We start from the raw sequence: 18,092 nt of genomic DNA, 5'->3' as shown, positions 1-18,092 counted from the left end.
TCCTTCTCCGGGCGCTTTTTCTTTTCCCCGGGCGCCTTTTCTTTTCCCGGGCGCTCCCGGGCGCTTTTTAGTAGGACCGGTAAATGAAGGTGCTGTCAATAATGCTGTACTTTATGAATTGGGTTTATTGCCACTTTCATTGTCAGCCCTTAAAAAAAAATAAATTCTGGCTTCATATCATTAATATGGACAGTGAGAGTATGGTAAAGAAAGCATACAATGAAAACTTAAACTTTCCTTATGGTTTTTGTAGTAAATTAAAAGTGTTATTAGGTAAACTTTGTTTTCAGCATGTTTGAGAAAATCAAAATACTATGTCAAAGAAAAAATTACTTTTTTCATTTCAAAAGAAATTAGAAGAGGAATTCATAAAATACTGGAAACAAGCTCTTTTTTGTAACTGTAATAAAGATAGTCATGGTAATAAACTAAGAACATATATCGCAAAGTTAAAAATAATTTTGAATTAGAAAAATATCTTCTACTGGACCTTCACAAAAGTGTTATTTCTAAAATGGTAAAAATTTGAATTAGTAATAGCAAATTACTAATAGAAGTTGGTAGATATACTAGAGCACCTTTAGAACAGAGAATTTGTCCAATTTGCAAGGATGGAATTGAAGATGAGTTCCATTTCGTTATTCAATGTAAAGCTTTAGAACTTAATAGAAATGTACTCTTTAGTAATTTAAGTGATATAGTTCCATCTTTTGTCAATATGTATGAACAAGATAAGTTTAGTTTCATTTTTAAAGAAGTAATGATACGGACATTAGTACTGTATGTGTAGCTGGAATAAGCTATATGTATGATTTGAACATTCATTTAAAGCAAACATAATGTTGTTAAGAGCTTTTATAGTATTAAAGCTTATTGTAATAGCTTGAATTAATAATATATTGTATGAATAACACCTCCACCCAATGTAAATTTAAACTGGGAGAAAAACTTGATAGAACCTAATAAACCAGACTCAGCATTACACCAACAACTGTTTAATATTTTGGACAATAATAATTTAGCACAAGTAGTAAACAAAAAAAAAAAACAAACAGAAATGATAGAACATTAGACTTAACGTGCATGACAAACCCATCCTTTGTCAACAGAATTGAGACCCTCCCACCTATAGGAGGAAGTGACCATGACATTGTCTTCTGTGAGATTAATTTTGCTTTACACCCAAATAAAGTACTTATTTACAAAAAAGCAAACTGGGAGAACATAAAAAAAGATCTTGAAATAATTCATGATTACTTAAAAGTGAACAAGAAAAATATGACTGTCAATGATCTGTGGAACACCCTCAAAACCAAAACGACAGAAACCATCAACAAAAACATACCAACCAAAGGAATTGGTAAACAATCAAAACTACCATGGGTAAACAAAGACCTAAAAAGGCTCATCAGAAAAAGAAAAACAAACTTTACAAAAAGAAAAAACATGACTCATACTACAACAGCAAATACAAAGAGATAAAGACTAAACTCCAAAAAGAGATGAGAAAAGCATACTGGGCATATATTGAAAATATGATCTTCGACATTGACATAAAAGATGATTTTTGACTTTGAAAAAAGTACTATTCAAAATTCACCAGACTCTGTAAATGCTGCTGCAATTAAATTATCTAACATCTTCATTAATGCTGCAGATAAATCTCTTCGAAAACCTAGACCTAAAAAAGATAACAAAAAACGACTGCCACAAAGTAACTGGTTTGATAATGATCTTAAGAAATTGAGAATTAATCTTTTTAATTATAGTAAAGTGTATTCTAAATTTCCAACAGATCCATATGTACGAAATCACTTTTATAAATTAAACCGTGAATATACAAGAGCAAGAAAAGTTAAAAAGAAAGAATTTAAAAAATCTATACTTTTAGAGTTAGAAGGGTTACATGACAATAACCCAAAATTGTATTGGAAGCTAATAAACGATCTTCAGAATAAAAGTTCATGTAATATAGAGAATAACATAACTCCGACTCAATGGATAAAGCATTTTCAGGACTTGAACTTTTTCAGTTTAGAATTTACAGATCGTTTAAAAGAACTTGATAAAAAGCTAGAAGATGCTGAAAAAAATAAATGTTTCAATGGTCTAGATTTTCCAATAAAGGACTCAGAAATATATTCTGCTATTGGTAGATTAAAAAGGGATAAAGCTCCTGGATTAGATCATATTAGCAACAACATGTTGAAAAGTGGCCAAATTTTCTTAACAAAATGTTTAATTAAATTGTTTAATACCAGTTTATTATATGGTTTATATCCTAAATCATGGGCGGAAGGATATATAAAGACGCTGCATAAAGGTGGCGATAAAGATGAACCAAGTAACTATAGAGGCCTGACAATCACCAGCTGTGTTGGTAAATTATTCAATTGCATATTAAACTCTAGATTGGATAATTTTTTGATAAAGCATAATCTAATAGATGACTCTCAGATTGGTTTTACAAAAAAGGCTAGAACATCTGACCATATGTTTATATTAAAATGCATTATTGATAAATATTGTTCACATAAGGATGGTAGAGTGTTTGCCTGCTTTGTTGATTTAAGAAAGGCTTCTGACACTGTAATTCACACAGGATTAAGACTTAAACTCTTAGAAATAGGGGTTGGTACTAAATTTTATAATGTTATTAAGAATATGTATTCTGTAAGTAAATCTTGTATAAAAACAAGTAACACTGCTCGCACTGAAATGTTTGATAGTAAATTGGGAGTTAAGCAAGGCGACAACCTAAGTCCTAACTTGTTCAAAATTTTTATTAATGACCTTCCTTCATTACTCAAACAAACATCAGATCCAATTATACTAAACTCTCGGCCTATACATTGTTTGATGTATGCAGATGATATTGTTCTGCTCTCTTCCTCATCGCATGGTCCTCAACAAAAACTAGATATTTTAGATAAGTTTTGCAAACAGTGGTGTCTTACTGTAAATTTATCTAAAACCAAAGTGCTTATATTCAATAAGGCAGGCAGACATCTCAAATATAATTTTAAATACAATGGAAAAATTGTTGAATGTGTAACCAAATGTAAATATCTTGGCATTACTTTTTGTTCATCTGGATCTTTCTCCTATGCTCAAAATGAACTCTATCAGAAGGGGTTAAAGGGTGGTAGGAATTTATTTCCCACTGTCCTTCACCTAAAATCTCATTACATGGTTTCGATCACACTATCATGCCAATATTATTATATGGTTGTGAAATTTGGGGTTATTTTAATCCCTTTACAACAAGATTGAAAAAAAAACCTGATTTGTCCTTTGATCAAATTTATAAAAGACTTAAATGTGAAGATTTGCATGTTAAATTATGTAAATTTTTTTTAGGTTGTGGAAAAAAGAAGATTACCCACACATTTTAATATCGTCAGTTCAATGCTTAAATATTGGCATCGTTTAGAAAATTTAAATAATCAATTTCCAATTCTAAAAGATGCATATTTAACTTCCATAGAGTTGTACGGAAAAAAAATCCTTCTTGGTATGGCTCTGTTTATATACAGAAAAAACAAATTTTTGATAACCATACTGACTTAACATGCTTAAAGTCAATGAAAACAAATAGTTTTAAGAAGACATGTAAAAAATATATGAAAATTCATTATATTAATCTTTGGCAAAAACAAAAAACATCATTATCAGATGGCAAACTACGTACGTACTTTAAGTTTAAACAAAACTTTGGATTTGAAAATTATTTAAATATTATAAAAGATTTTGGGCAGAGGAGAATTTTCACCAGATTCAGAATATCAGCTCATAGACTTCAGATAGAGTTAGGAAGATATCAAGGTATTATCAGGCAAAATAGATTGTGTATTCATTGCTCATCTGGTGAGGTAGAAGATGAGAACCATTTTTTACTAACATGTACAAAGTATAAAGGTGAACGTTATGATCTTATTAATGCTATTTGTTTGAAATGTCCTAATTTTACCCAGTTACAAAATCCTGAAAAACTTATTTGGATGATGAGTAATGAAGATCATGAAATTTTATGTCAAATTTGTTGTCTTATAGCCAAACATGAACATACTAATTAAAGAGTAGTAAAATTGAAGAGTAGTAGAATTGAAAATTATTTGAACCTTGTCACTTCACTTGCACCTGCTACTGCTATGCTAGATTGTTGAATATGTATATATATGCATTTGTAAATATAATTACATACGATTTTGGATACCAAAACCTTTTAGTATCATCCCTTGGTGAATTCTGCATTAAAGTGAATAATTTTTTACTTTTGTGCACTAGTCACGAGGAGGTTAAGAGGGTATCTAAAATTCCACTTACTAACATGTCCAAGTGCATTTGCCCTTGGTCTCTTTTCCATTTTAGTGACTTGTATTATTTATTCCTTCAACTTATTTTTATGGATAAGAGACGAGGTGGACTTCTGTTAGTAAACTATTTCCATTCTCAATTTAATATGGTGAATTAATAAGTTTTAAAACTATTTTTGCTGGCACTCTGGCATGGCAGAAAAAAAGAAGAAAAAAAATCAAAGATATGAAACTTTGAGAGAACTAAAATAACTTATAAATAATAACAATAACAATTGTTTTATGATGTGACATTTTATTTGATATATATATTCTATGATATTATATTCTCTTCATGTGAATTGAAATTTTAATATGTTTATGTGTTAAGAATCGGAATGTATTGTGTATTGTTGTCATTATGTCCCGTCAGGGGCCCTTAATTGGAAAATAAAGAACTTTGAACTTTGAACTTTAAAAGAACCAGACCAACAATGGTTCAACAAGCAACCCAAAAAACTATACTCTTATATTAAAAGCCAAAGAAATGAGAACACCGGCATTGCACCATTACGAAGTGAAGGTACCCTTCATACAAACACCTCTGAAAACGCAAACATCCTTAATAAGCAATTCCAACCAGCTTTCACATCTGAAACAAGTTGCTTTCTTTAAAATAAGAAAAGCAATACATGAACCTAAGAGGTCACCAAAAGATTGTTGCTGAATTTGTGTTTGCTTTTGAATTGAAATAATTGACTGTGAATAGAAGAAGCCAGTTGAAAGTATATATTTACAGCTTGTATTTGAATAGTTATTTTAAAGCTCGACTATTTTATTTATTACTTGGGAATGTACATAATTTTTCCGATTATAACCCTATGGCAAATCCTAATTTCTACAAACGGATGACTTATGCAAATGCACAAACCTACTCAGTTTGTATTATAATGTGGAATTCTGGATGCATTTATTTTATCTATCATATCTTTATATTTTGTTTCCTACATGAATGCCTTTATATTCTCAACTCGTATTTGAAGCTGTCTTTACTCATGGTAGATGTTGTATGCGGTGAAACCTGTGGCATACAATTGATTGGGACCTCTTATGAAGAGACTGATTTTGGTCTCATAAAACATCTCAAATTTTTTAAAAGGATTTCCTGATTTTACATACTAAATCAATTCAAACATTCTGCAGTGAAACTTAGTTTTGCCGAAGAATTTCTTAATTCAGAAGTTTATGAATACCTGTACACACTTTCAAAATAACCAATTTATATAAAAAGGTATGTAGATATAAAAAGATACCAGTAATAAAATGATATACGCCAGACACGAGTTCAGTAGACACAAAAAAAAAGCACCATGCCAGTGACGCTCGAATGAAAAAAGTTAAAAGGCTAAATACATTACAAAGTTAAGGAATCTATTCCTTGTGTAGACAATCCTTAGCTTTTCGAAAAGGTCAAAGTTTATAATAGGACAGTGACTCAAAAAAGAAACAAAAGAGAAACAACTCGAGGTCAGAATATCGTTAGAAATGATGACCGTGCTTGAAAGTCATATGTGAAGCTCTTTCTTCCGTGTCCTGAATTTAGATAACAAAAACGAAAATAAGCTTTCACGAGTGAATTTAATAGTATTGCATGCAAGTAGTATCTTAGCGCACGAAATAGTAAATAGAAAGCATCTCACTGATACTAAGGAAAAGAATATGCATTTGCATCATCACATATCTTAATCTAATAGTTGAATTCGAATGTCAAACGGCCTACATTAAATTTTTGACTCCGGATTCATTGACATTTTATCCGGGATTTTTGAGAACGCAAACCGATAGTGTGCTTTTGAAATGTGATCTATAATGTGAATGCATCAAGAGGTGTAGGATAGTTGGTCAACACATTGAATACAATTTTCAAAACCGTACCATATAGTACAAATATGTAGATGCTATACGGTTAAACTATTAAAACAAACAAACAAAAATTGAATTAAAATTTTATAAAAAACTAACGTTCCTGTTATTATTTTATTTTCAAATTCTTTTGAATATACATTGTATATAATATCAATAAACACGAACGTCAAGTATTTACGGATGCATGGACAGTTTATTTATCGAATGAATCTACTTTTAAATTCTAACATTCCACTATGTGAATATATTACTATACAAAATATAAGCAAAGACTTCTAAATCCATACTAAAACGGTATGAAATAATCAACATTATAATTGTAATTAAATTTTGTTGTGATTATTGTAAATTATTTTTACGGTTGTTGTGAGTTGTAAGGATTTAAAATCATGCTTTATGAATTGAAAACACACAAGTATTTTTATTCACGACCGTTTAAAATTTAAATATTTACTAAATTTATCGTACTTTCCGTTTTATGGATATATTACAATACAAAAAATAAATAATAATTACTCATAAAACCTAAATACTAAAATGGTATGAAATAATTAACGTAGAAATATAATGATTATTGTTTATAAACATTTTTTTTTGTAGGATGCAAGAATTAATTTTGTTTAGATTTAATTTTTATGTTTTCTTTACAAATGAATATTTAAAAATACCAAAGCAGAGTATCTTGTAATATAAAATACTTATTTCTTAATTGCAACTCTGAAAATATTCTGATTTCAATCATTGTTAGTTTCTTTAGAAACATAAATACAGTATATATTTTGTATATATTTCTTTGATTCCGATTAAATACTTTTGATAGAATATTATCTTTCTTTTTTTCGATCTAATATTAATATGTTAACCAGAATCTTCTCTCCCATAAGTCTATGATGAAATACACACTCAGTATCCCGTGGTTAATTCTTCAAACATAATTAGTTCACATGTTATCGAGCCAACATACAATACCACGTTATAATTGACCCAGATACACACAGTGTTCAGTGGTCGTTTTAAAACAATTATAATTGCGTCGTCAAGGGCCATCAAGGGACCATATCAAAGACGTAGATAACCTGTTAAGACCTGTATAAATGACCGAAAACTTTCGAGACGTTCCGAGAATTTTATTCTGACTTCCGGCCGAGAGATATCGAGTGGCCCATAGACACATCCAAAACTCGCCAATATATAAGCATGAACCCCTCAGGGGGTTCATGCAACAAATATAGAAATACCAACGAAAGAACCTAGTACACACCCTATAATGAAAAAAATAAACATCAGTAGAGAAGGCGTATATAAACTAATAAAAATTATAAACACCAACAAAGCTACAGAACCAGATACTAACGCTGGCAAAATACTTAAAGAAAACATTGAAATAACTTCATACATTCTTACTATCATCTTCAACAAATCTCTTGAGACAGGCAAAGTACCTTCAGACTGGAACCATGTTAACGTTACTCCAGTATTTAAAAAAGGAGACAAACATCATCCTGGAAATTGCAGACCAATATCACTTACCTGAATCTCATGTAAATTATTAGAACATATATTAGCAAGTAACATGATGAAACACCTAGAAACAAACAAAATATTGTATGAACTACAACATGAATTCAGATTTAAGAGATCATGTAAATCACAAATATTTTCTCTTGTACACCAACTTTCTCAAAACAACGACAAAAACATTCAAACTGACCTAGTAATTATGGATTTTGCGAAAGCGTTTGATAAAGTGCCACACAAACGCATACTTTACAAATTAAAACACTATGGCATCTCTGATTAAGCAATTCATTGGATCGATTCATTCCTCTCCAATAGAACCCAAACAGAACTTCTTGAAAACACAACTTCTAACATAATTCCAGTAACATCAGGTGTTCCTCATGGCACTGTACTAGGTAGGACCAATACTCTTTCTCATATATATTAACGACCTACCAGACTATCTAAAACACAGCCAAATAAGACTCTTTGCAGACGACAGCATAATCTATCGGCCTATAACCTGCCAAAATGATTGCATAAAGCTTCAAGAAGATATAGAAGCAGCTATAAAATGGGAGAAAAACTGGCTCATGTCTTTCCACCCGGACAAATGTAACATCCTTAGAGTATCAACAAAGAAAAAACAAATACATTTCTATTAAAACATCCATGGTCATATCCTAGAACAAGTTCAGTATGTATACTAAAGAAATTTATCCTGTTGAACTTACTTTAAATAAAGCTAATACTTACAATTACCACTGCCATTTCCTAGATCTTGATATATATATCATTAACGGAAAGCTTAATACTAAAATTTATGATAAAAGAGATGATTTCTCATTTCCTATCGTTAATTATCCATTTTTAGATGGTGAAGTTCCCTTGTCACTATCTTACGGTGTTTATATATCTAAACTTGTACGATTCGCTCGTGTATGTAACAATGTTTTAGATTTAAACGAGAGAAATTTATGTATTACTGAAAAATTATTACACCAGGGTTTTCGATATCACAAACTAGTCAGTCAAAACATTTACTAAATTGTATCATCGGTATAAGGACATCATTCGTAAATATAGCTCAATATGCAGACTTCTTATACGTTCAGGTATTTCACATCCAATATTTTAAGGAAATATTCTTTATAAAGCACAAAAAATGTCAGTATTCACCTCAGAAGCTAAAAAAACCTTTAAATAGACTTATTAAGAAGGGATATAGTTACGATACTGTTGTCAGGTCATTAAAGATTGCATATTTTGGCGTTGATATTGATTCACTTATAGGGTCTTTGCATCAATTATTAATATATAATAATGAATTATTAATAAACCAGTTGTTAGCATGACACCGGTTATGTTCTCATATGTTATGATGGTATGATACTAAACCCCTCACGGGGAGGATTGTGCCTGATATTCATATGATGAAGACATAATTTTTCAATCAGTTTAATTGAAGTCCGGGGCTGACATGTCAATTAACTGCTAGTAGTCTGATGTTAGTCATTTTGTTTATTTTCTTTGGTTACATCTTCTGACATCAGACTCGGACTTCTCTTGAACTGAATTTTAATGTGCGTATTGTTATGCGTTTACTTTTCTGCATTGGCTAGAGGTATAGGGGGAGGGTTGAGATCTCACAAACATGTTTAACTCCGCCGCATTTTTGCGCCTGTCCCAAGTCAGGAGCCTCTGGCCTTTGTTAGTCTTGTATTATTTTAACTTTAAGATTCTTGTGTACAATTTTGGAGTTTAGTATGGTGTTCATTATCACTGAACCAGTATATATTTGTTTAGGGGCCAGCTGAAGGACGCCTCCGGGTGCGAGAATTTCTCGTTGCATTGAAGACCTGCTGGTGACCTTCTGCTGTTGTCTGCTCTATGGTCGGGTTGTTATCTCTTTGGCACATTCCCCATTTCCATTCTCAATTTTATTTATCAATCTGCAAAATATTTAGACATTACACTTTCTTCAGACCTCAAATGGAACAAACACATTCAACAATCAGAAGCAAAAGCAAGCCAATCATTAGCATTCATCAGACGTAATCTAAAAGAAAATTCAAAATAAGTTAAGGAAAGAGCCTACCAAACAATAGTTTGACCAAAACTAGAATACTACTGTACAGTTTGTGATCCACACACCTCAGAAAATATATATATAAATTGGAACAATTAAGTACAAAGAAGAGCTGCACGATATACTTGCAACAGATATGACAATACCAGCAGTGTATCTGAAATGATAGAGAGTCTAAATGGCAATCCTTATAAGAACGCAGACTCCAAATGTTGCACAAAGTCATCAACAATGAAATTGCAATACCATCGCAAGATATACTCATAAAAGGCCAGTGTAGACCAAGAACTACCCATCAACAGACACAGACAACTTCAATGTAATAAAAACACCTTTAAATTTTCTTTTTTCAGCAAAACAATCGAAGAGTGGAACAAATTACCACCCGATATCTCAAACCTAACCTCTACAGACAACTTAAAGGATGCACTCACTCATGAGGTGCTCCTTAAAACATACTCTCATCTGAACTAAATGTGCTTATTGTTTTTATCTTATAGTTATAAAAAAAAATATATAAAAAATGAAAAATTGAAACTTAAAAAATTGTAAATTTCGTAAATAAATAAAAGTAAAAACATGAAATTAACTTAAAACTACCTCATATAGGCATGCGCCGGAAAGTAATCCTCAAAAAGTGGATGGTATTCCGTAACTAAAGAAGAAATATAAAATATGTATCTCTTATCATTGAGAAAATATGTTGTTTTTCTTGGTTTGTTTGTTTGTTTGTTTATTTTTGTATTTTGTAAATGTCGGCTGGTATCATTTCTGTATAGGAATTTACACCAATAAAATTATTTGATTTGATTTCATTTATATATGTATAAGTTTTGAAGATTGGATGGGAAAAAAGGAAAAAAAAATATTAAAAGTCACGCTTCGTACTCTTAAGACAGACCGACCATAAAAATAAAATCTTAAAGTTAAACACAGAAGTATAGAACAAAACACGAAGTAGTAGAGTGGTTATGCACTTTAAGAAAGGAATAGAAAAGAGAAGAATTTCGGATTGTTTTCAATTTTCAAACAATTATGCGATTATTCACAAATAAGAGACATCCCAGTAGAAAAAACAAATTGATAGAAATTCAGTAAGTTTACATTCAACGAAATCAGACCAGTAGACTTATATCAAAATCAACATCCAACTGATGTTTATAGCTTCTTCCTTTTTGCTGGTATTTTGATCTGTTACCATGACTGTTGTCCAAGAGGTTTAGGGGGGTTGGTGGCGCGCCTTCAAACTTACTAATTTACCCCCCCCCCCCACACACACACACACACACACATTCTGTATGTGCCTGTCCCAAGTCAGGAGCATGTAATTCAGTGGTTGTCATTTGTTGCTAATTATTAAATTTGTGTTTCAGTCTTTATTGTCTCGTACAAAAACAGGCTGTTAGTTTTCTTGAATTGTTTTACATTTTTCAATGGGACCCTCTATTGCTAGTCTGTTTCCCGGCCGTTATTGAAATTCTTGACAATATAATATTTGTATATTCCGAAGGCATACTGAATGTTTTACGGAGGGGACCAACCTACTCTATTGCTGGATATGTCATAAAAAGAAAAAAAACCAGATCTGCATTACGTTTAATTAGCTATCGACGTCCTACTATGACGTCGGCGACTACCTTGACGTTAGAAGTGGTAACAACACATTCATTCAAGAAAACCCAAGAATTTTGGACTGGTACGTATGACATTTGATTTCATAACAATTTACAAGCTGCATTATTCATCTCTACTTATTTTTCATTAGAATATGCACACCTTTATAATAGAAATGATCCACATCACCGTAACCCAAAGAATCGAAAAGAAGGTTGTTGTTTAGATAAATGTTAGGTGATGATATAACATGACAGTTTTTTTTTACGTTTAGTTATATTTCAAACAAAAGATTCCATTCTCAGGATTCATTTTGTATAGATGTATCCTTATTTACCATATTGGTCCACCAATTTAATTTTAAATCCATATTGAATGATAAAAAATTCATCTACATCTACATATAAACCAACCTCCAAACGATCCATGATTCTGTAATGAGTTGAATCAAAATTGCACCCATGCTTAAATTCACATCCTTAAAAATCAGATAACAGATGTTTTGTTATTTCTTCATTAGTCCATGCAAAATATGCATTGTTTAAGAAATGAAAGCTCGTACCATATTTCTATAGGTAAATTTTAAAAGATGACTTTTTGTGGACGTCGCAATGTGAAGGTTATAGATTTTAATTTTTCTAGTAAATACTTTATCTGCATAATGGTACATACTGTGCATGTTTTGTATATATTAAAATACATTTACCTATTTGAAAGACGTGTATAATGTCAAATGATAAAAAAATACAAATAGTTTGTTTCCCTAGGAAAAGTTGTTAGATTTTCTCAGCTATTTTTTGTCGACCCTTCGACTTTTGTCGAAAAAGCGAGACATATCGATCCTACACATATTCCGTCGTCGTCGTCGTCGGCGGCGTCCACAATTATTCACTCTGTGGTTAAAGTTTTTGTTATTTTCATAACTTTCTTAAACTATCCTTTATTTTTACCAAACTTGAACAGAAGCTTGCTTATTTTTAGAAGATAGTATCCAGAAGAAAAAAAATTGTAAAACAAAATTCTGTTTATCCGTATTTTACTTTATTATGTACGTAATTTTCTTCTCGTAAACATTACACACATCCTGCACTTAAAGTTCCTAAAACATTTATTAGCTTCATAGATTAGGCGAGACACTGGTTTCTTCGGAACCCTTACATTTTTTTAAGTTCAATAGCTGGATGTAGATTCAGCAACGGAAAGCTTTTTTTAGAATCAAGGCGATCAAGAACTTGCCGCATTTTATAAAAGATCGTATGTTGACCCATAAATTTTATTGTTATTTGTATACTGTTAGGTACCGTCTCATTGGCGTAAACTCAAAATTTTCTTGTATTTATCCTTATACTGTCTTGACCTGCAACACATATGATTTTCGTTATCCTCTTTTTTTTTTTTAGGAAATCCTGTCTATAAATGATTTCATTATTACAGAGCTCTTAGGTCACTGCGCTATTTTTCAAGGTACAAGCTTTTCAAAATTGCCAAAATTTGCTTAGATTGTTCATGAAAAAACATACTTTTGTGCATAAAAAGAAATCTAACACCCTAGCACATCATACCCGATACAGTTTCAAGGGAGTTAACTCTTGGCGCGACGTTAAGCGTTCGAATTCCCACAAACGTCACTTTCTGCGGAACGTTATACGTGTTATTTGCCGTAATAAGAACATATTTTGTATAATGGATGCTTTAACTTATGGGGCCCCACTTATGTTTCTCACGCATGCTAACTTCTACACCATTGAGATTAGTACATTTTATTCTAACAGGATAAAAGTCTAATAAAATTATAAGAAATTACACACATTCTGTTTCTGTTGTTCCTCATTTTGAAGTTTCTGTGAGATCTTCAACAAAATATCGTATATGTGAGCGATCTAAAGACGACTGACCCTTTTTGTGTTAATAATATAGTGCATGGCAAGTATCATTTTTATTATCAGTCATCATCCATGATCAAATTTTGATTTGAATTCGATTATCTGACATTGTATTGCACCGCAGAAATATGCCGTAACTAACTATGAAAGCACAAATACTTGCTTAATTTCAACAGTGAGCAAAACCCATAACGCATTATATACAACGAAAGAACCAGAAATTACAAATATAAAACCGTTCAAACGAAAACCAAATATGATATATAACAACAAACGACACACAATGAATTACAGGCTCCTGACTTTAGACAGGCATTCACAGAAAGTGGCGGTGTTATACAATTTTCCTGGTGCCGACCTACCAACCCCAAACTGGGAACACCGGGAGTACAGTACATGATAAGAACAAACTGAATAAAAATCATTGACAAAAAAGCATATATATTTGTACCTTCAATAGGAATTTGGTATTGGCTGAGCCCCGTGATTGCCTTCTTATTAATATTTTGAGTTATAATTACTCAAATTTGACAATAAGCTATCAAAATCTTTTTGGCATTTCAAATTTTGTTTGACATATTCTCGACTCGAAATACTTATTTTAGTACAGTGTTACGTAGCAAGGAAAGGAACAGATATTATCTATGATTCGGGGATTTGTAACTGTTCATTTTTTATCATGTAACAAAAACGATTGTTTTTCTTTATTGTTCTGGCTGCATCAAATAAAAATGTCTACCTATGAAAAATGTCACAAAGATCCGCTTAGAAGAACCAAAGATCTTAATATTCATATTCTATCATTTATACATGAATAGTAAAAACTTTACATCTCGCTAACGCTCAGTATAAAGTTATTAACAAACATAAAGCCTACCATGTGAAAAAGAGTATAGAACTAGAATGAAATAATATCTTTCGAAATTGGCCGTATATCCTGTGGTAGAAGAATAACAGATCCATTTTAAAGAAAACCCTGTTGAACGTTTTGTAAAACCTTTAAAAGACACTTTTGAGATCTTACTTTAGTTAAACATCTTTCAATGAACTAAACCTCGAGGCCCCCTTCTAAAAGAAAACACGAAAATAAAAGAAAGAAAAAAAATATCCTCATAACGTTTATATAGCCACCGACGTCCTACTATGACGTCTGCGACGACCCTGACGATAGTAGTGGTAACAACGCATTCAGTCTCTAAAAAAAGTACAGACATGAAGAAAAAGGTAGGCCTACGTGACATAAGGTTTCATAACAATTTACTGGCTGTATTATTTTGGTCGACATCGTTTCAATGAGAACATGTAGATTTTAATAAGAGAAGAGACCCACTTCATCGAAATTACGAGTAAACTATACTAGTTTTCTTGTTTGAATTGTTCACTATTTCTCGTGCCGAGGCCGTTTTACAGATTGATTTAGGGATTTATTAGCCCTTTCTCATTTTGAGGTTATGTGTCCGTCCATCTGCCATCCGTCCGTTTGTCCTTCTAGCGTGTCCGTCCGTCTATCTCCCGTCCGTTCTTGTTAAGTATACTATTCTACTAGATATATATAAAACTTGACTATAGGTTAATATCAGCAATATATCGAACAAGTTGAAAAATTTCCTGAAATATTCAAAATGCAAGTAAATATCATTCTTTTAAAAAGAAAATTATCCTGAAACATATATAAGAAAGCAAACCAGAAGTAATATCAAAGATCGTATAATTTTCATTCAATATCGCACCTCTAACTCGGGATTTCGGGAATGACCCTTTCGGGACCTCGGGATTTCGGGATTTCGTGTTTTTGAACTCGGGATTTCGGGATCAGGACCCCTCCTACCCCATCATTATACCAATTGAATAAAAAATATTGCATTCAAATGACATTTTATACCAATTGAATAAAAAATATTGCATTTGAATGAAAATTATACCTTTTGAATGAAAAATTATACCATTTGAATGAAAAATTATACAATTTGAATGAAAAATTATACAATTTCAATAAAAAATATTGCATTTAAATGAAAAAATAAACCATTTAAATGAAAAATTATACCATTTATAAAAAAATATTGCATCTAAATGAAAAAATATACCATTCAAATGAAAAAATATACCATTCAAATGAAAAAATATTGCATTTAAATGAAAAAATATACCAAATAAATATAAAATATTGCATTTAAATGAAAAATATTCAGTAAAGGAAGAATATGATTATGATGATATTTTTAACTATATAAATAGTGTTGTCTGGGGACAAAGATGTATTTGTTGGTTATAAGGAAATAAGATAAATCATAGCATAACAATATATTCGAACAAAAGCAATTTTAACAGCTGGACAGTATTATCTGTGAAATGTTATCAGTCTCATCAAATCATGTTGTAAGTCATTTTTTTGATATAAATGAATATATGAAAAATAAGATTCAAGGAAAAATTTCACTATGAATTAGATTCAGGCATATATTATATTAATATCTCTAAAAGATAAATTGCTCATAATTACCTCCCTTTGATGAATCATGTAAATTTGTTCTACCTTTGTGAAACATTTTATAATTATAGACAGGTATATATTGATTGCGAATAACCTACATGGTAGTTAATGGGACTCTATTTCACATCGGTGACAATATAATGGAATGTGATACGATTGTCATACAAGTGAGAGGTTTAGCTAGCTATAAAACCAGGTTCAATCCACCATTTTCTACATTTGAAAATGCCTGTACCAAGTCAGGAATATGACAGTTCTTGTCCATTCGTTTTTGATGCGTTTTGTTATTTGATTTTGCCATGTGATTATGGACTTTCCGAATTGATTTTCCTCTGAGTTCAGTATTTTTGTGATTTTACTTTTCACAAGGTTCTGTGAAATATGGTACGGCAAATATATATCGGTACATTCTATCCGCATAACACAGATGGATTTTCACTCCTCTGGAAAAAATCTACCTGTGAAATACCATGTCTGGAAAAAATTAACTGTGACAAATTATCCCAAGGATGAAATAACACATAGGAAGAAACAAACCGTTACAAAAAATTTGGTTGCTTATATAGGAAATCACTGAAACGTGACTGGAGCGGACTTCCTCTTAGGCAGTCAGTGGGCTTCCATTTCTGGATCCGCCACTGAGTATTTTAACATGAAATACTGTTACTATAGTCTCTGATGCACGTAAAGTGTAATGTCAAAACAAGTCAATATTTATGTTGCAAAATTGTTATTTTTTCCAATAAATAGTTTGCATTTTTTACATTTTCAAAATATTATATTTTGGGGCCAAAAAGGGATCTTACCGGTCCTATTCCTTTGTACTTTGTATGTTTTGCATGCAATTACGTTTGAACCGAAATGCTCTTAACATTTCAATATGCTTTTATTGATGACAAAATGGTGGCTGGCTATTTTTTTTTTTTTTTACTCAATTTTGCCATGCGTACGGGAGTATTGGTCTTTGAAAGATTGACAAATAGGCATAAAATGGTGCGGATTAAAAAAGCACGAAAGCGTCTACCAAATTACAGAAAACCCATTTTACTGTCAATTTGACAGCACATTCTTGTATAAGTTGATACCAAGAAAATTTTCTGTAGCACCTCTGAGGCTCATTTGTATTAAGGGAAAACAATGATGGATTCAACTACATTGTTTAAAACAGAACTGCCTTGCATGTACACTATTGCAGTAACTTCCTGTTCCAGGCCTTCGTCCAGTTAAAAGATCAATATTATTTGAGATGGACCTGGGAGATACATCAGTTACAGTCCCACTTGAGTTGGACCTCGGAGCTACACCAGTTACAGAACCACTTGATCACGAAGGATCTGGAGGTATGTGTCGTAAACAGATATGTATTATAAAAAAAACATGATACAGCCTGCGTAAACGGATCGATTACATTAACTTGCATTTAGAAATGAAAAGATTAGGTATGATTGCCAATGAGACAACCGTCTACCAGAAACCAACTGTCATAAACATTAACAACTATAGGTCATTGAACGGCCTCAAAAAAGAGCAAAACCCATACCGCATTTATATGATCATGGGCCCTCAAATGACAAATGTTCACACGATAAAACTAACAGCTCGGTTTATGTACAAAACAATAAAGGAAAAACACTGAATTACTTTAAATGTATACTCCTAACTTTGGACAAACACATACAGAATCTGGCGTGGTTAAAAAAAATGTTGGCGTCTCCACTATCTTGGGAAAGTTGTTTTATTGTACACCATAAGAATAGAGTATAAAAATCAGTTAAAAGGTCATGTTACTTCATCGCTGAGAAACTTTTTTTTCTATCTTTTTTTACAGGGGTCATATGTTTCAACAATGATGATGCCTTTCGACAAGTCTATACACACTTAATGTATTTTCTATACTTGTTTGCTACTCAGTTTCGACAAACAAACGAATGTCACCATTTAACACGTGCTAGCTGGAAAAATAATGCGCATATATGACAGTGCAAGTATATAAGTCATGGTGGTGATAAGCATATGATTAAATCTTAATGCACTAATATAACATACGGCTCTATCATATAACATTCAAAACTAACAATTTTACTATCGTTTTATCCCGCCCGTTGCCATTCTTGTATGTTGTCTCATGACATTGCAGTCTCCTTGAGATATTCGCATATCTCAGTTTGTTTGTATATTGTTTTCTCTCTAAACAAAACAACGTACACATACTGATCATTACGTTTATAAAGAAATTGATCGACCATCCGTCAATTTACCATGCTTTCAGACGGAAATAATAACATGATGCT

The 18,092-nt window shown here is 31.6% G+C and overlaps 1 long non-coding RNA gene across 1 annotated transcript in view; it reads left to right on the top strand.

The window, feature by feature from the left end:
* Positions 1 to 17,011: 17,011 nt before the first annotated feature.
* The window catches only part of LOC143067706 (uncharacterized), a 34,754-nt gene continuing 33,673 nt past the window's right edge, over positions 17,012 to 18,092 (top strand). Inside the window, exon 1 of the long non-coding RNA XR_012976012.1 lies at positions 17,012 to 17,141. This is a non-coding gene — a long non-coding RNA (uncharacterized LOC143067706). The remainder of the gene's footprint in view (positions 17,142 to 18,092) is intronic.

Source organism: Mytilus galloprovincialis, chromosome 3 (genome assembly GCF_965363235.1).
Source record: "Mytilus galloprovincialis chromosome 3, xbMytGall1.hap1.1, whole genome shotgun sequence".
In the NCBI taxonomy this organism is placed as follows: domain Eukaryota; kingdom Metazoa; phylum Mollusca; class Bivalvia; order Mytilida; family Mytilidae; genus Mytilus; species Mytilus galloprovincialis.
This window is presented reverse-complemented; position numbering and strand designations above follow the sequence as displayed.